This window comes from Prionailurus bengalensis, chromosome A1 (assembly GCF_016509475.1).
Source record: "Prionailurus bengalensis isolate Pbe53 chromosome A1, Fcat_Pben_1.1_paternal_pri, whole genome shotgun sequence".
Classification (NCBI taxonomy): Eukaryota; Metazoa; Chordata; class Mammalia; order Carnivora; family Felidae; genus Prionailurus; species Prionailurus bengalensis.
In genome coordinates this window covers 207,837,157-207,857,631 of record NC_057343.1, presented here as the reverse complement: position 1 = coordinate 207,857,631, position 20,475 = coordinate 207,837,157, and the positions used below count along the sequence as shown (strand labels likewise).

The 20,475-nt window shown below is 40.3% G+C and overlaps 1 long non-coding RNA gene across 1 annotated transcript; it reads right to left on the bottom strand.

Moving 5' to 3' along the window:
- Positions 1–10,133: 10,133 nt before the first annotated feature.
- Positions 10,134–14,064, bottom strand: LOC122494355. Its single transcript, XR_006300143.1, has 3 exons — positions 13,508–14,064; positions 11,176–11,263; positions 10,134–10,441 (listed from the first exon to the last, which is right to left on the bottom strand). It is a non-coding gene; the product is annotated as an uncharacterized LOC122494355 (long non-coding RNA).
- Positions 14,065–20,475: the final 6,411 nt, after the last annotated feature.

Genomic DNA, 20,475 nt, shown 5'->3' with positions numbered 1-20,475 from the left:
CTGAGGCCTAGTACTCTAAGGCGTCCTGGTTACCCACCGCCCTCTGAGTCAGTGTGGTACACTTCTCACTGATGGTCCACGGCACCACAGATCCCAACCTACTGGGTTATAGTTTTCCATGTCCCTGATATTAGTTACTGACTTCTTTTTCATGTCTCTGCTTGATATTCTAGTTCCTCCAAAGTCCAGGTATTCCTCCGTTTACCCTCATCTTTTGGAGGCTAGGTCTCTGCTCCCTGCTGGCTGCCTTCCAACTGTACCTGGGTTAACTGCCCGACCTCTGAATCTCTATGAGTCACCTGCTCCAGATTTTGTGCTTGACTTGGACCAAAGGTAGATGTACGCGATCTGTCCTTCCTCCCTGTTGGCCTGGCATCCAGTTCTGAACCTTCCTTCAGACTCATTTCATGTCAGTTTGCCTGGACTTACAATCCTGAACTTCACCTGACCATTCTCATCCTCCTCTCAGAACCCAGACAGGACATCCCCAAATTATTAAGCTTTTGTATAAATCCGTATTTTATTATATTGACCTTGCTCAAAGTGAGTTATATTTTTAATACAAAGCAGAAAAAAAGGTTTACAAATAAATTCAAAGGACATAACTCTCTCTGAATGGACTCAACAATTCAGAACTTTGTATGAGATGATTTAGAGGAGTGGTTCCCAAGTAAGCCTGGCTCTCGTAGAGACCCACTGGTGTGAACAAATTTTCTGACATCAAGCTTTTATGGAGTCATCAGAAAGTATACACATACATGATCGCCCCTTCTTACTTTATCAGCTTCCTTCTAACTACCTGTCTTAAATTATTTCATTACCAAGACTGACTTAGCTTATCCAAATACCCTAAAATGCAAACCATTTTTGTTTCCCCCCAAATCTCTGGAATAATACTGATAGGAAAAGGAGCTTGAAACTTTGTCCTAAATAAGACTTTGGCATTATTTATATATTCATATGTTCATATGTTTCCTTTATGTTCAGAATGAATTTGTTGGTGTCTCCCCAATTTGTCTGCATCCTTCCTTCAAGTAATAAATGCCTCCCCAGTTTAGCAAGGCCTACTTATCTTGCCCGGGATACTATTAGGTACATCGTGTACAGCCATCCTGATTTTATGGATATCATGGAATTTGGCGATCTGCTCCAAGATCTCCTTACCTACTTCTCTTTTTAATTCCCTGCAAAACGAAACCTGGTGTTAATATGGATGCCCACACTATTTTCTCATTAGTCATTTCTAAATCACAACAGGAAAACAGTGAATGAGGTCATCTTTGGGTCTTTGGCTATCTTTTTAAAGAAACACTTTTCCCTTCATTTCCCTGGTATTATTTAGTTGTTTTAAAGTCTACCAGTCACTGAAGTGTTTAATCTGCAGCTTTTCTCAGAAAAGAATCCTGTTTTGCTGAGTAAAGTGCAGTGTGCTGCATTCTCTATGCGGAAGATGAGCTATTGATTTTTCTCTAATGATGTTTGATTTGGGGGCATATATTACTGTTGAATTACTACGTCTTTTTGAATTGAACACCTTACAAATGGATTCAAGATGGCCCTTTATGGATTAAAATACTTCTCAACAGTACATTATCTATAACAACAAAATAAATCACCAGTATATGAGTAAAATATTGACTATATCTTTCTTCTCCCCATTAATTTGAATTTGACATCTAGTATTTCAGTTTTTACTTAGTGAGATGGCATTATATCCACACTGATGACAGCCTAGAAATGTTGCCAATTAAAATTTAAACATAAAAAGTATTCTTTTTTTCAGGTAAAACTGGTCTGAAAATGAAAGCTAATGTGGCATTTTCAAAATAATTTGGTGTCAATAGCCTGTCATGGACTTTTTCATGAACTCAGAACAATCTCATTGGAAAAGTATCTATTTCATGAGCTGTGGCAAATAGCTGAGAAAAAGGATTTCAGCCTGGCTCTAAGCATTAGTTCTTGATTCAACCGAAAAGAGGAAACATCCATAAAATTTCTTGCAGCCAGTAAAGAAAAGTGCTTTTTGAACTCATGTCCTCCCACTTAAACTACAACAAATTCCTTTTCATACTGTAATGGTAGTTAAGTGTCCTGGAAACAATATCAGTTACCATCCTCATCATATCATCACCACCAGCACTGTCGTGGTGATACTGAGAGCTATTGATTTTTCACAATTTTTTTGATAAATTGATACTGAGATACTGAGAACGAAGTGAGAAGAGCAGAGCTGATCCAAGATCCCATTTTTTGACTTTTGATCTGCTCCCTTTTCCGGGCTATTATCATCAAGAACAGGATATAAAGTGCTATTATGGAGATAGATCTACATTTTAAGAGGACAAAAGAAAATGTCACTATTGGTTTTTTAAAAGAAAATGTCACCAGGGAAGAAAAATAAGACATGGATTGAAACCCCTATTAGATCCTTTAAAGTGCTAGACACGTCAGGTTAAATTATACTCTTCAGAACAAGCTTTTGCGGTGTTGACATGATTTCCCCTACGTTACAGAGGAGGAATCGGGCTCTGAACACGAAAGCAATATGCCCACTCAGGTGAGACCTATGAGGCAGAAATGAATGCCACATTCAACTGAGGCAACAATTGTTGGTTTCCGTACAGATGTCAGTGGTTCTCAGACGTAGCCTCATGCTGCTGTCACCGAAGGATATTTGCTTGGGCACCATGCAAGGTCAGGTGAACATCTGTTACATGAGTACTTTTAAAAAGTACTTTTTAAAGGGAGCCATACATGAATACTTTTAAAAAGCTTCTCATTTTAAGGGTGCCTGGGTCGCTCAGTTTGTTAAGCGTCTGACTGGCTCAGGTCATGATCTCACAGTTCACTAGTTTGAGCTCCATGTCAGGCTCTGTGCGGACAGCTCAGAGCCTGGAGCCTGCTTCGGATTCTGTGTCTCCCTCTTTCTCTGCCCCTCCCAGCTTGTGCTCTGTCTCTGGCTCTCTCGAAAATAAATAACCATTAAAAAAAATAATTAAAAAAAATAAAAAGCTTCCTGTATTAAAATCGTCTTAAAAATTTCTTAAAAAAGGGTTGGGGGGGGGGTCGCCTGGCTGGCTCAGTCAGTAGAGCATGCAACTCTTGATCTTGGGGTTGTAAGTTTGAGCCCCACATTGGATGTAGAGATTACTAAGAAAACTTGAAAAAAATTGTTAAAAATAAATAAAATTAAAAAAAAAAGCTTTCTGTGTAATCACAGTGTCTAGCCAAGGTTGGAGATACTGTGCTAGTAGAAAGCTACCTAAATGCCATGAACTAATAGACAGTTCAAGGCCACCTGTCCAGGACACAAAGTAACCACTATTTCTGATAGTTATTGATAGAGTTCCTGTAAGTGGCCAAAACAAATATTTTTGGCCAGAAGCATAACTGCAGATGATTCCTTTCAGCATGCTTATAAGCTAATTCATAGCCCAAAAAGGAAGTTGAAAAACAATGATAAGTAGAAATAACTTCCTGACAAAAACTTACAATTGTATAGATATTTCCGAGAGGAAATATCTAAGTTAATTGAGGCCTAAGAACTCACTTGAAAGGCCACTGCAAGAAAACAGATTTTAAAATTTGCCCCTTCCCTTGGCAATAAGGCCTCTCTACTTTTCAGAATTCAGTATCTAAAGCTTTAAGAAATGTAGAGCATAAGATTAAGAGAGAGGTCAAACTGGAGTCTTGTAACAAGCATGTAGAGCTTGAAGACTGGGAATGAAAACATCACCGAGAGAGGACAACCAGAGGGGCACCTGGGTGGCTGGGTCATTTAAGCGTCCGGACTCTTGATTTCAGCTCAGGTCATGATCTCACCGTTCAGGAGTTTGAGCCCCACATTAGGCTCTGCACTGATGGTGCGGAGCCTGCTTGGGATTCTCTTTCCCTTTCTCTGCCCCTTCCCTGCTCGCTCCTTTTCTCTCTCTCTCAAAATTAATAAACTTAAAAAAAAAGGAAGAGAGAGAGAGGGCAACCACAAAAGAGAACGCGGCCTAGGATGGAACTTGAAGGGCCTCAAGACGCTCTTGCGAAGGAGCGAAGGAGCGGCAGGAAGATAGAAGGACAACAGGACAATATAAGGACTCGAAGGGAAGAGAGGAAAAGCTTTGCAGAGGTGAGGAGTGCTCATCTGATCAAACACTGCTGAGAAACCAGGGAGGATGAAAAGAAAAAAGCTGCCTGCTGTAGTTGGCAGTACGGGTGTCACCAGGGACAGTGATGCTTGTCGCTGTCCACTTCATTCCAAGAGCACAAGACCACCTCGCTTGTGCTCTGCCAAGAAATTATACCTCCTGTTGTGTTTGGTGGTAACTTGGAAATAACCTGGAAATCCTTTCTTGGATCAGTTTTACAACTCACAATTTTAAGTTCCATTTAAGCCTCAGTGCTTTGGGGCTGTGGGGACGGGGAGAACAGAGTTTGAAAAGCTAAACTAGAGAAAATACATATTTAACCTTAAAAATCTATCTCACCAGTTTTGTTTTGTTTTTGGGTTTTTTTAATGTTTATTTTTGTGTGAGAGAGAGAGACAGACAGAGCACAAGTGGGGTAGGGGCAGAGAGAGAAGAAGACACAGAATCCGAAGCAGGCTCCAGGATCTGAGCTATCTAGCACAGAGCCCGATGCGGGACTCAAACTCACTTACTGTGAGATCATGACCTGAGCAAAGTCGGACGCCCAACCAACCAAGCCACCCAGGCGCCCCTATCTCAACAGTTTTAAGGAAAATAATCAGCAATATAATTCTAGTTATTTCTCTTGACTCATAAAAATTTATAATAAAATGTGCTTTAATTTTTTTACATTTCTTCACACCAAGTGTCTCTAAATGACAAGATGCTCTTTAGAAAATTGTGGTTGAAGGTATATATATTTTTTACTTTATTTATTTTGAGAGGGAGGGAGCATGTGTGTGTGCACACACGTGGGAAGGGGTGGGGGGGTGGAAGAGAGAGAGAGTCAGAGAACCCCAAGTAGGCTCTGTGCTGTAAGCACAGAACCCAACACGGCTGGATCTCACAAACTGTGAGATCACGACCTGAGCTGAAATCAAGAGTCAGATGCTTAACTGACTGAGCCACCCAGGCGCCCCTGAAGGTATATTTTTAAAAGCGTGGGTTTGGCACAAAGAATAAACTGGATGGTTGCCAGAGTTAGGGGAGAGGTGGGAGGATGGTCAAAATGCGTGAAAGGGAGTGGGAGATACAGGTTTCCAGTTACATGGTAGCTATACTTGTGAGTACAGCATAATATTAACCGTTGAAACTATGTTGTACCTGAGGCTAACATAAAATTGTGTTTCAACTACAGTCAAATAAAATAAAATTATTTTTAAGTGAAAGGAATAAAACAGTTTGCTGAGAAATAGATTGAATCATCTCACATAGGCCAATGAAAGGTTACTGTTTGGGGAATACTGTTCTAGTCTTCATCTCCACAGAAGGTGAGACAGGGCTCAAAGTAAGGTAAGAGAAATAGAAATTATCTCTAATGAAGAAATTCTGACCAGGTGGTAAGGCATATGTTACAGGCTGAATTGTGCCTCTCCCCACCAAAAAAATAAATAAAATTCAAATGTTGAAGCCCTAACCCTTTCATACCTCAGAATGGGACTGTATTTGGAGATAGGGTCTTGGAATCTTTTTTTTTTATTTATGGGGGGTTGGTGAGAAAACTTGCACATGAGCACATGAGTGGGGGGGGGGGAGGGAGAGAGAGAGAGAGAGAGAGAGAGAGAGAAAGAATCCCAAGTAGGCTCTACTCTGTCAGCACAGAGTCTGAGGAGGGGATCAATCCCACGACTGCAAGATCATAACCTGAGCCAAAATCAAGGGTCCAATGCTTAACCAACTGAACCACCCAGGCACCTGCTGGAGATAGGGTCCTTAAAGAGGTGATTAAGTTAAATGAGGTCATTAGGCTGGACCCTAATCCAGTATGATTGATTGGTGTACATAACTAAAAGAGTAGATAGATTAAGACACATAAAGAGACATCAACAATGCACATGCACAGAGAAAAAGTCATACGAGGACACACCAGGAACACGGCCACGTACAAGCCAAGCAGAGAGGCTTTAGAAGAAACCAACACTGTAGACACCTTGATCTCAGACTTGTAGCCTCCAGAACTGTGAGGAAATACATTTATGTTGTTTAAACCACCAAGGCTGTGATACTTTGTTACGGCAGCTGATGGGGTTCAGGACATGCTACTCCAAATGTGGTACCTTGGCATATTAAATATTTTAAGGTGAAGACATTTTGAAAAAAAATGGCAGAAGCAGGAAGGTCACTCAGGTCCTAAAACCCTCATGTGAGAGGTGCCTCCCTATACTTGGAAGAAAGGAGCATCCTTATCTTTGAAGACAAAAGGACACTAAAGGAATCCAAATAGGTTTGCTAAGTTTCCCCCAGAGTATGACACTTACCTCATACTCTTTAACCTATCATATTTCTCCACAACTGTCCATTCTTCATCAAACCACCATAGCAATATTCAACTCTGTTTTTTCAGGTCTTCATTTCCTTGTGAAGGCTCCCGTGCCATATAAAACTTGTATTAAATCAATATGTATCCTTTTCTCCTGTTTTAAAAAAGTGTGGCTTTGGGACCTTTATTTACTAATTTTTAAAAAATAGAGAGAGTCATACTATATGATTTCAACTATGAGACATTCTGGTGAGTAAATAGTAAAAAGCTAATGGCTGCCAGGGTATTCAGAGGGAGAAGAGAAGGACTGAATATTGATGCACCTGGGGATCTGGTCAGGCAGTAAAACTATTCTAACACTGTAACGGTAGATACGTGACATTATGAGTTTGTCAAAACCCATAGAACTTTATAGAACAAAGAATAAACTTTAGTGTATATAAAATTTTTTAAAAATCATTTAGAAGATTTGGAGGTATCAGGAAAGAATCAGACCATGACAAGAAAATCTAACTGTATTACAAATGTATGAAACAACCTCACTGAAAGGGAGTCAAGGGGAAGAAGTGCTGACTTAAGTAAATATAGAAATGAGTGAAGTCTGTAAGACTAAAGGCAAAACAAATGGCTTATAAGCACTGTAAGTGACAAAGTTATTTCCCATAGGAGTATGGAGTAAGGGATAATCATTCAGATACTGCCATACATGTGTACTGTAATGGAACAATAAATAAATGGATGAATAGTGGGAACCAGGTTTCCCAATGTTGGTGTGGGAAGTTTTGGAAGAGCAAGAGGAAAAGCCTAGAATGATCTATTAATAACTGGTTAGAACTGGAGATACCAGAGGCACCTGGGTGGCTCAGTCAGTTAAGCGTCCGACTCTTGATCTTGGCTCAGGTCACGATCTCACCATTGGTGAGTTCAAGCCCTGAGTCAGGCTCTGCTGCTAACAGCATGGAGTCTGCCTGGGATTCTCTCTTTCTCCTCTCTCTGCCCCTCCCCCACTTGCGTGCGTGCTCTCTCTCTCTCTCTTTCTCTCTCTCTCTTAAATTAATTAATTAAAAGAAAAAAAAGAATTGGAGATACCAGCATGCACTCATGTTTAGCTTAATATAGATACATAATGATTACACATAGACATCGTTACAGATGTTACAAATATGCACAATATATAATATATAAACACACACACACACAAACACACACACACATAAGCATATCTTTCCTTACTCCATTGGCAGAGAAGACCTAAAAGCAATACACCAGTAATGAAAAGCACAAGTAGCACAAAAATTACAGTGGAGAAATCTAACCTACATTACCTCAGCCAGATGATCAAGGTCAGTATCAATAGAGATAAATCATGTTGATAGTATGGACCTTTGATATAATATGATTTAAAAATTGGTTTTATCTCTGTGACCTTCCTCCCAAAACCCACAATTCCAATCTAATCACAAGAAAAACATCACACAAATCCAACAGATGGCATTCTATGAAATACCTTACCAGTATTCCAAAAAACTAGCAAGGTGTTCAAAAACAAAGAAAGCTGAGGCTGTCATAGCCAAGAACTGCCTATGGAAACATGACAACTAAATGCAATGTGGTATCCTTGATGAGATTCTGGTACAGAAAAAGGACATAAGATAAAAACTAAGGAAATTTAAATAAACTATGAACTTTAATTAATAAAAATGCATCAATATTAGGTTCATTAATTATAACAGATACACTATATTAATGTAAGATGTCAAGATGGGAAACTGAGTGTGGGGTGTATGGGTACTCCCTGTACTATCTTCCCAATATTTGTATAAAACTAAAATTATTCTAAAATAAGAAATCTATTTTTAAAAAAGCAAAAAGAGTATCTTATAGAATCATTCAAAGCAACACCAATTTGAATGCCATAGCTGGATAATCATGTAATAAAATAATTCATCTTTTTTTTTTTAAATAAGCCATCTTCTTAAGAGAGAACACCTATTTATAACATAATGTCAATAGCAATCAGATAATTCTGTTTATTAAGTTGCTATATCTGAGTGTCTTTTGGGATTCTTGGACTCAATTTCAATGTGTGTGAGGGGGATTCCCTTCATACTAACAAACAATTCTCGGACACCATCGGTGTTCTCTGACACCATCTAGCCAGAGACAGCATTAGGTTCTACAAGTTAAGAGCTCAGTCCTTCAAGAGTGCCACCCTCAACTTCAGATGCCAGTTGCAAGCTGAGGCTGTTATCTGTACTTCTGACCAACCAGCTGTAAATTACAGGTTCCCAAGTCTCACTCCCTTGGGTTGGATTAATTTGCTAGAGCAGCTCACAGACTCAGAAGAACATTTTACTTACTAGATTTCCTGTTTATCATAAGAAGATATAACTGAAGAACAACCAGACGGAAGAGCTGCAAGGGACAAGGCTTGGGGAAAGAGCTCCCATGCTCTATCCAAGACACCATTCTTCCAGCACTTCCATGCATTCACTGACCCAGAAGCTCTCCAAACCCTGTCCTTGTGGTTTTCCTGAAGGCTTCATTATATAGGCATGGTTGATCAAATCGTTGGCCTTTGATGATGAATTCAACCTCCAGGGCTTCTCCCCTCCCCAGAGGTTGGGGAGTTGCTTGAGAGTCCCAACCGGATCACAAGGTTGGTTCTCCTGGAAAGCACCCCCCAGCCTTAGGTGCTTTCCAGAGGTCATCTCATTAACATGACATAAGACACCTTTGTCATTCTCAACACTTAGGAAATTCCAAGGGTTTGGGGAACTGTGAGCCAGGGACTGCGGAGAAAGACTAAATACATATGAGAGATACAGTAGTCCTCTTTTATTCGAGGGGATACATTCCAAGATCCCTAGTGGATGCCTAAAACTGCAGATAGTACAGAATCCTATATATACTATGTTTTTTCTTATATATACATATCTATGATAAAGTTTAATTTATACAATAGGCACACAAAGAGATTAGCAACAACAATAAAATAGATTATAACAATATACTGTGATAAAAAGTTACATGAATGTGGTTTCTCTCTCTCAAAATTTCTTATTGTACTGTACTCACCCTTATTCTTGGGATGATGTGAGATGATAAAATGCCTACATGATGAGGTGAGGTGAAGGATGTAGGCATTGTGATGTAGCCTTAGGCTCCTGTTGACCTTCTGATAATGTCAGAAGGGGGATCACCTGCTTCTGGACCGAGGTTGACCTCAGGTAACGAACTGCAGAAAGCGAAACTGCAGAAAGGGGGAACTACTGTATATTTTGGGCACCTAAACGGCCAACTATGTATTTCTTATAAATCACAGTATCACAGAGTGTGTCCTCCCAAAATTCATATGTCGAATTCTTACCCCCAAACGTGATGGTATTAGGAGGTGGAGCCTTTGGAAGGTGATTAGTGCCTTATAACAAAGGCTCCAGGAGCCCCTTCTGCCACTAGAGGATATAAGAAGTTATAACCTGAAAGCGAACCCTCACCCGACACGCTGGCACCGTGATTTTGGACTGCCATCCTCTAGAACTGTGAGAGATAAGTTTCTGTTATCCATAAGCTACTCAGTGTGTGGCATTTTGTTACAGCAGCCCAAATGGACAAGACATAAGCATTGCAAAATTACTATCTTACTCGATGCTCACCACACCTCTGAGAAGAATGAAAAAAAGAGGGAAAAAAAATCAGTCCTGGTTTGTATTTATTGAAAACCATAAGAGATAATAAAATGTAAAATTTTTAATCAAAATGCACATGAAATTAATAAAGCAAATACCATGGAAAATGCACCATACAATTAATTAGGCATATTTCTTAACATTTGTGAGGTAACTTGGATGCATTTCTCCCTGGTGAAACGTGGTGCCTCTTTACGGGGCATTCTCATGATCTAGCCTTTCCTGTGTCTATAAATCTCTATGTGGACACCCATAGGTAATGCTAATACACTGGGTCCTACTTCCCAAATGACCTTGATTGTAGCTTCCCAAATCTGAAAACAAAAATTTAAATAAGTTTCATTAAATTGAATATTTATGCCTTATATACCACACAATAAGTTCTATTTTTTTACGTTTAAAATTCAAATAAATTTTTTTAGATTCTAAGATATCTGGAATATGTAACAATAAAAATTCCAAAAATCCAATAACTTCTTGACAGCTTAAGAAGCTAAAATTCAAGAAGTTTTTACTCAGGAAATACCTTGTGGATCAACTCAGTTTAGGGATGTCCACAAAGCACCTGAAATTGGCCACTGCGTCCATTAGCTGCTTTGTGTCTGACCTATGGCTTGAGGGAGCAGCTCAGGTTCCTGAGCAGACCAGGGTTTTGTCCTCCTCTTCCACATGGATCCTGCAGAACTCAGTGGTAGGACAGCCCTCTCTTGGTTCTGCATGGGACAAGATGAGGACACTACCAAAACCTTAATATCATAAAACAGAGAAGCCAGCATTCCCAATCCTAAAATGGTATCTTATTTCACTGGAATTTTAATTACCTTTTAACAATTAACTCCTGAAAACTTGTTTGAATTTTACAGACTTGAAATTTTAGACAGCTACATTTATGGCTTGGCTTAGAGATGCATAAAATGGAATATATTTTCCAGAGTATCTTCCTTCCCAAATTCTCTTGAAACTAAAAGACTGTATATACCCTGTCTCAGACAGCGAATTATCCAGGACTAGGATGTTAGTGAGAGACTTATCTTTACAAATATCTTACCTACTTCGCTTTTCCTTCGGCTGTGGGGGAAAAGGTGTCCAGATGGAGTTGTTACTTGCTGAGCTCCCTCTTCATGACAGGCATTGTGCTAGATGTTAAATATACATTATATCATTTAGTCTGTTCAATAACTTCATGCAGAATTCACTATTTTCCCATTGTAATCAAAGCAAACTGAATTCCAAAAGGTTAACTAAAATAGCTGAGACATGCTGGAAGTAAAGTCTTCATGGAGACTTGAACTCAGAGCTGAGATTCAAAGGCCACGTTCTCCCTCCAACACCACCCACAGCTCAAAGAGGTAGATAGACTGTCAAGCCAAGAAGTCTACTGCAAACCTTTTATCAACCTTGAATTAAATATAGCATTTCATTCCATTATAAATATGGACCAGTAGTCACTAATAGCCACAGGTATTCAGGTATTTGTAACTTCACCTCCAAAGAAACCTCAAATATTTTAATATCACAGTATAGTTGTTGTAGGTATCTTAAAATATTATTTGTATTCATCACTACTATGAAGTTATGAAACCATTATGTCTGTGCACTAGATCTTGTTTTTAATTCATTACTAAAGCATATATCACAAATTTTCAACAATTTTGATTAATGTCTTCCAGTAGTATTTGTTTTCTTTGAAGTTTTTTAAGTGTTTGATTTTATGTATTAAAAATGCTATTTTCAGGGTGCCTGGGTGGCTCAGTTAGTTAAGCATCCATCTCTGGATTTTGGCTCAGGTCATATCTCACGATCATGAGATGGAGTTTGGCAACCAGCTCCACACTAGGCATGGAGCCTACTTAAGATCCTCTCCCTCTCCCTTTCTCTCTGCCCTTCTCCCTTCTGCTCAGGTACACGTGCACACTCTCTCTCGCCCTCTCAAAAAAAAAAAAAAGTACTACTCTATAAAGGGGCCCATAGACTTCACAAGACTGCCCAAAAGTTCACAGCACTACTAAGATTAAAATACCTACCCAGGGCCATATAATTAGAAATATTTGAAGAAGCAATGACATACAAATTGGTTTTGTTTATTGTATTTTGATTGAACTAAGACAATTCTACTAATCAATAATCCCCAGTCTGGCATCACATACTTCTCAAGTAATTTCTCATAATACATACTCTTTTCGTTAATTTAGCAAGTCAGCCATTCACACTTGCATCATCAGAAGAAATCCAATTGTTCTCTGCTACTCCACCTGTTCCTAGATATCTCACCTTACACAGGGCAGGTCTGCGATAGGATGTCAGGGGCACCAGGAAAGAGTTTGTTTCTTCTACCTTCCTCCTCTACCAGATTCATGCTAATTATGGATGCTTGTAATTTATGAATTTAGGGTTTAGGAGGGCCCCTTGAAAAAGTTTTGTATCATTATTAGGGATAAGAGTTAATAGTCAAGTGCCCTCTCCAAGGGGGATGATGATTAACATTCACACAGAGGTATAAAAAGCACACAGTTTCTCCAAGGAAAATTAAAAAAAAATTATGTTTATTTTAGAGAGAGAGCGAGAGAGCGTGAACAGGGGAGGGGTAGAGAGAGAGAGGGAGACACAGAATCTGAAGCAGGCTCCAGGCTCTGAAATGTCAGCACAGGGCTCAACGCAGGGCTCGAACTCAAGAACCATGAGATCATGACCTGAGCTGAATTGGATGCTTAACAGACTAAGCCACCCAGGCTCACCTCCAAGAAAAATTTAAATAGGAGAAATGTGCAATAAGAAAGAAGCATTGAGAAGGGAGGGAAAAGAGCACAGCAAGAGAAATAGGGCACCAAAGTCTCTCTCACAACTTTGCCCTAAACTTTGATGATTCACTTCAATTCTAGTTATTACAATTTCCAGTTCCTCGGTTTCCCATTTGCCAAGCAGGAGTGGTAATATGTGCTTGCCACTCATGTACTGGCTGTGTAGGGACGACTACCAGCCTCCTGGGCATCAAATGCTTTGCATTCAGTCAAGCAAATGTCACATGCCACAGTCAGTGCTGGAAAAACCATCTCTTCTTTATGATGGATGTCACCATGGCCTGTCCTTTCCTGCTAATAATGTAGTTCTTCGGTCTCTAGGCTTCCCACAACACAGGAAGACTCCAATTACATGTGTTTTTAGGCTGACTCATTTTCTAATGGTAACAATCAGTATTTAAGCTAATTAGGAAGATTCTTTTGATGTTCTTTATTTCATTCACAATTAGTCTCCTGCTCTTACGTGTGTGTGTGTGTGTGTGTGTGTGTGTGTGTGTTTAAATAAACTCCCAGCCAGTAGTGGGAGGAGAAAGAATCATTTCACTGTTCTCAATTTCTATCTGGTTTCAGAGAATTGCTCACCATCTGGCTATTTCTCACTTGAGGCACCTAAAGAGAGTTTGAGTTACTCTGAGCTGCCTCTGAATCCAGGTCTGGATGGGTACTTGATCTGAGAAAGGTCAAAAGTCCCAGAATGTTCTCTCTTTCTTTTGAGTCAATTCCCTGTTTCCACCAAGTCCCTATCAAAATTCAAGTTGAACTTCCAGACTCTAGCGCTGGGCACAGATGACTTTAGCCATTAGCCAACTTCAGAGAGCAAGACCCTAAGGGAATGGACAAAGAGATGGGTAAAATTAGATGGGATGCAAAGTTTGCAGATTCTACTAGAGAAGGGTGAGGTAAAGGGTGCTCTTCAGGAAAGAGATAGGAGGACCCTACAGGGGTCTACAAAGGAGATGAGCCCTCCCAAAGAAAGTCTTTGGCACTAATTAACCACTGGCTTTTTAATCAAATGACTACTGTTCCATGGCTTGAAACAAAGGAACTTTGAACATTAGTATCTAGGTGAATTTTTTTTTTCCCATGGGCCACAGAGGTGGCTCAGTCAGTTAAGCATCTGACTTCAGCTTAGGTCATGATCTCATGGTTTGTGGGTTTGAGCCCTGCATTGGGCTGTGTGCTGACAGCTCAGAGCTTGGAGCCTGCTTCGGATTCTGTGTCTCCCTCTCTCTCGCTCTCTGTCCCTCCCCTGCTTGTGTTCTGTCTCTCTCTCAAAAATAAATAAACATTAAAAAAAAAACAGGTCACAGAGGCAAAATTAGGGCCTGTCAATGTCAGCCTGGACAAGGAAGGTGGTTCTGGTCAGTGGCAAAACCGAAGATCAGACTATTCATAGGTTCTCCGGGATGGCCTGTGAATAGAATTCATTCAGCCATTCAGTTAACATGTAAGGCAAATGTATTCAAGCTACAGAGAACCCTAAGACGTGATCCTTCTCCTGAAGGTGCTCACCATCTGGCATGGGAATGAAATGCTTGGACCACTCACAGACACTGACAGAGCTTGGGTTAGTCTCTGTGAGTGAGATGTCACAGAGCATGGCAGATGACGCTCACCAAAAGCACACCTCTGAGCTCTGAGCAGGAAGCTCCATTTTCATTTAAAGTAACACCACAGATGGAAATCACTATCTTGTGTGTGCGGATGTGGCTAACAAAAATAAATAAATAAATATATAAAAAATCTCCTTTTCATTGCCTGTATGTGAAGACTGAAATTTGGTTTGCAGGTGCAAAAATTGCTTGCTGTTTCAGATGTCTGGGGGTTCCAGTTCACATTCTGAGCTGGGCTCCTAACTTGTTCACACAAAACTGTCAATTTTCGGGTTGCCTGGGTGGCTCAGTTAAGTGTCAGAAATTAGCTCAGGTCGTGGTCTCACGGTTCGTGAGTTCAAACCCTGCATTGGGCTCTGTGCTGACAACTCAGAGCTTGGAGCCTACTTCGGATTCTGTGTCTCCCTCTCTCTCTGCCCCTCCCCAGCTCACACTCTGTCTGTCTGTCTGTCTCTCTCTCTCTCAAAAAGAAATAAACATTAAAACGATTTTTTCAAACGTCAATTTTCTAGGCAACTGTTGCGGCCCATCTTTACTTACCCCTGGGAATGCCTAAAGTCAATAACCATGGTCTATCATTTAAAATTATGGGTCAAACTGAGAAACAGACTCTTTAAAAAAAAAGTTTATTTGTTTTGAGAGAGAGAGAGCACAAGGGCGGGGGGGGGGGGTCGGGGAGGGAGGAACAGAGAGAGAGGGAGAGAACCCCACGTAGGTTCTGCACCGCACTGTCAGTGCAGAGCCTGATGTAGGGCTCGACCCCACCAACTGTGAGATCATGACCTGAGCCAAAATCAAGAGTCAGATGAAACCAACTGAGCCACTCAGGCGCCCCTCAAGAAACAGACTGTTAACTATCGAGAACAAACTAATGGTTGCCAGAGGGGAGGTGGGTGAGGATATACGTAAAATAGGTGATGACAATTAATTTTTTTAATGTTTTTTTAAGAATGAGAGAGAATTTAATGAATTTTTGAGAGAGAGAGAGAGAGAGAGAGAGAGAGAGAGAGAGAAGGCATGAGTAGGGGAGGGGCAATGACAGAGGGAGACACAGAATCCAAAGCAGGTTCCAGGCTCTGAGCCAGCACAGAGTCCAATGCGGGGCTCAAACTCCTGAACCCTGAGATCATGTCCTGAGCCAAAGTCAGACGCTTTACCGACTGAGCCACCCAGGCGGCCCCAGTGATGACGATTAAAGAGTGCACTCGTTGTGATGAGCACTGGGCGTTGTATGCAAGTGTTGAATCACTTAAATTGTACACCTGAAATTAATATTCACCATATGTGAACTACTGGAATTTAAATAAAAACTTATAAAGTAAAAAATAAAATTATGAGTCAAGATGTATTTTTTTTAACATGTGGGGGTTTTTTGTTTGTTTTGTTTTGTTTTAATTCTCTGCCTGGCTTTTATGTAGGCTCCTTCTTTCTCGACGTTCAGCTTTTCAGTTACACAGCTTCACCTCTTATTCTACTAGCACACAGTATCACACACTGTTCCAGCATGAACACACCCCACCTTCCCCACCCCCACGTTGCTGAAGCTGTGACCATCCCCCCGTCGGCAGCGTGCCCTTCTCTCTCAGAGCTTCAAGCCACAGAGCTATCACCTCCCCGAACAGAATTATCTTCTTTCTCTTCTTTGCCTGGTGAAATCCTATTCATCCTTCACATCCCAGCTGAGGCATGACTGCCACCGTGACACCTCGGTCACTAAACGTCATTCCTCCTTGATGTTACCACATCTGCCCCCATCTCCATTGCAGCGCTAATATAGCACCCAGCTGTTTCTTTATGTGATTATCCGTCCAAAGAGGAAGTTATTTTTCAAGCATTTAGAATGGTTCCTGACAAAGAAATCACTGATGGATTAATGAAGCAATTAATAGCCTGCTCCTCTGATAGAACTGTTTTTCAGAAAGCACCAATTGAGTAGTCGGACAACCTAAACTTGCCATTTTAAGCCATCCTTGTAGCTCAGCGATGAAGCTCACGTAAAGGATAAAAGTCTGGATGCGTATCTGTTACTTGAAGAAGCCTCAGAGGTCGTAGAAAAAATAAGACAGCTTCTCTACAGACCTCCAATTTGCTCTATAACCTGATTTAATCAAGGTCACGCACTCAGTCTAGAAGACAGAGCGAGCCACCCTGCACTGGATTCAGGTCAATGAGAGCAGCATGCAGGGACTGCCCTCATCACCTCTAACCTGCACCAATCATTACCCAGAGGCAAGAGAGAAACTCAAGTCTTCATTGGTCCTTGGCAAACATTACTGAGCACTCCAAATAACCCAGCCCTGCATTCAATCATTAACTGGTGGAGTCCTAAGCACTGACATTTGGAAAGGGTCTAGCAATCACCTCTTCTGACTTACCCCCAAAGGAGGAACCTTCTCTATTACATTTGGAGCAAATGGTCACCAATATCTGCTTAAAAACATCTATAGCCAGGAAGCTCCTTACTCTGTGAGGTACCTATGAACCTCTGCTGAGCAACTATGCAGATTAATGAGCAAAGACACATAAAGCACATAGTACCTGGCACAAAGTAATTGTTCAAGCAATTTGAGTTACTAACATTTTTAATCATTATCAACTTTCAAATCCTTGTTTTTTTTTTTTTTTGGCTGACAATTCCTTCTTTTTTTTAAGTTTTTTAATTTATTTTGAGAGAGAGAAAGAGAGTGGGGGAGGGGCCAAGAGAGAGGAGAGAGAATCCCAAGCAGGCTCCATGCTGTCAGTGCAGAGCCTGACGTGGGGCTCGATCCCACAAACTGTGAGATCATGACCTGAGCTGAAATCAGGTCAGACGCTTAACTGACTGAGCCACCCAGGCACCCTGACAATTCCTTCTTTTAAGATAAACAATGTACAAGTGAGCAAAACGTTATGTCTAGTACACTTTGGTTTATACAAAATATAAAGAATCCTACACATATGTATGATGATGTGTATGAGTTTGTGTAACTATGCTTACAAAGCTTCTTGAAGGACTCCCTAGCTGCCACTGCAGATGATGCCCACCGTGAGAATGCGAATGCCCATGCCAAAGATGCGGTCTGTAGTGCTTTGATGCCAGAAAGCTCCTGGGCTCTGTGCCATAGGTGAGATGAAAAGCCCTCCACCCACTCTTAGACTGTACAATATCACTTGGAGCTGGAAGCAATATGCTATATCCAGAGCCCTACAAAATCCATCATTCATCTAAGCCAATCCAAGATGCTGGGTAGGGTGTCATCTTCCCATCTCCAACCTTTCCAAAGCTCAGCTACTAACTTCACTTGGAAAAAATGAGTACACACAAAATATTTTCACAAGAGAGTAAGTAACTATTTCTGTATCAGTAAATTTAGAAATTACCTAAAGGGCATGGTGTCTGCAGAGATCCAGCTCTGACTAGAACATAAACACCTTCCAACAATGTGACGTAGAGCAGTTTAGCTACTGAGAGCTATGGCTGTCAAACATCCACTTTTCTAATTATGAGCAAAGCTCTGTAATTATAAAACCAACTACCCCAGTCCTGTGGTTTCCCTAACTAAAGAACTCTTTCTGCTGAAGGTGTGTTCGAGTCTCCAGCTCATGCAGATACACCTGCAGCTTTGAAATGACAGGTTGCTTTTGCCCTCACCTTCTACCTTTGCCATTCAGGCTTCAAAGATCTAAACCCTAAGACAGAAGAGTCACGTTTCGGTCAGAACTTATATCCTGGGTATTCATGTTCTCTTCCCCAGGAATTTCTGCAAGAAGCCTGCGAATGAAATCTTAGCTTGGCTACCCAGTCATCTCATACGTATTCATTAGTTCATCATATAACATTTTGAGTACCTATTTTACATAAGCCATAATATACCCTTCACTATTGCCTCTCCTGGATATATTTCAATTCATGGAATACAGAAATGTGGAAAATCACGCACAGTTCCCCTCCCACCAACTTCGTTAACATTCTGTTTTGCTTATTTTTAATTATCATAAATTTTTTTTCTGAATTTAAGATAGAAATAAATGCAAAGGCCTGTATGTTACTGTTATTTAAGAGAAAAAGACTATACATAAATATATGCTCATAGAGACATGAAATATTTCTAAAAGAAACTGATGTTAGTGATGCCTCTGAGGAGAGAAGGTAGGTAGCTTAGCGATAAGGTAAAATCCTAGGTGATGAGACAAAAACAACGTAAAATCCTGTTTCTGTCCTGGGACCCTGAAGACGCAAATTTTGAAAAGCAAACACATGCTTACCGTTTCATGTTCTTCTACACTTTTTCAATCTTGAACGATGTTCGTGTGTTGAGAATTCAGAAAAATCATAAATATTGCACAACACTGACCTAATCTTAGTAAATTTATAATTAACTTTTGAATAAAAAATTCTGAGGTCAGCTCTTAGTTGACCTAGAGATTCTTAGATTTTTTTTTGTCTCCTATCATTAACAAAAGCCCCCAAGCCCTGTCTCCCAACCCACCAAAGAAATTACCAATTCCTCGCTTATGGTAAATAAGTAAGTATATTACTTTCCTATTGCCAATATAAAAAATTGCCACAAACTTCATGTCTTAAAACAACACAAATTTCTTTTCTTATAGTTCTGGAGGTCAGAAGTCTGGCATGGGTCTCACAGAGCTAAAATCAAAATGTAGCAGGGCTGAAATTCTTTCTTGAGGTTATAGAAGAAGAATCCATTTCTTTGCCTTTTACAGCTTCTAAAAGGTAGTCACAATTCTAGGCTTGTGGTTCTTTCCATCTGTAAAGACTGCAATGGCTGGTCAAATCTTTCTCCTATTTTATGATTCTAATGCCCTTCTGACTCCCAACTCCACTTTCACACTGCGTCCTCCCAAATAACTCAGGATAGTCTCCGAATGTTAAGGTCAGCGCATTAGAAATCTTGATTCCACCTGCAACCTTAATTCACCCTTGCCATGTAACATAACATATCCACAGCCTTCAAGATTAGGGCATAAACATCTCTGGGTGGGCACTATTCTGCCGACCACAGTAAGTAGATTACATAGATACATACGTACATCCATACATTACATACATAGAGGTTCTGAAGAGATATGGCTTCTTCCATAGGATGGCTTTTTACATTAGAAAACATAACATTCAAAATCCTTGTCTGAAATAAGTGCTTTTGGATTCCTTTGGCACTGTTGGGAACCATTCCATGACATATAAGGAAATAGTTGTGACAGTCTCTAAATATATGCTCTGCAGCCTGACTCTCTGGTCTCAAATCCCAGGTCTACCCCTTACACTGTATGACTTGTACCTCAGTTTCCTCATTCATAGAACGAAGTTAGTATTTAGTGCCTATATCACAAGGTTGTTATGAGGCTTAAATGAGTCACTACCATTTAGAAAAGTGCCGCACATAATAAGAAATCAATACGTGCGACTTAGTTTGACTTGATTCGCACCTGCATGACTCAGAGTGCCCACAAAAGAATCCCTCCCAGAACACAGAAAGGGTCAGCCCCAAATCCTGTCTCTGTCCTAGGAGCATTGAGAAGAAAATATTGATAATATTTTAAAATCCACCTTTAAAATCCACTGCCATCTAGTTTTTTACTTCTGACTTACCAAACTGAAAGTTAAAATAACAGCCTACCCAGAAAAACATCAGGTAAGAACCTGGTAAGCCTACTGGTTTTCTGCTATGGGTTATATGGATTGAGACAGTCTTTGACCTTAAGGAAATCGCCACGCAATGGGTAGGCACTACAAACAAAGACAGAGCATAATTAAACAAATTTAACAAAAAGATACATTTCTACAGCCCCAGAAAACTCGGATCTAATAAAGCGAAGGAAGTGGCTCTCCATTTTGTTCTGTTTGCTCCCAATGTCCCAAGTCTGAAAACTCTGTATAGCAATTCTCATAGCTAACACCAAGGAAATAGAACACACGTGTCATTTAAGGTACCAACT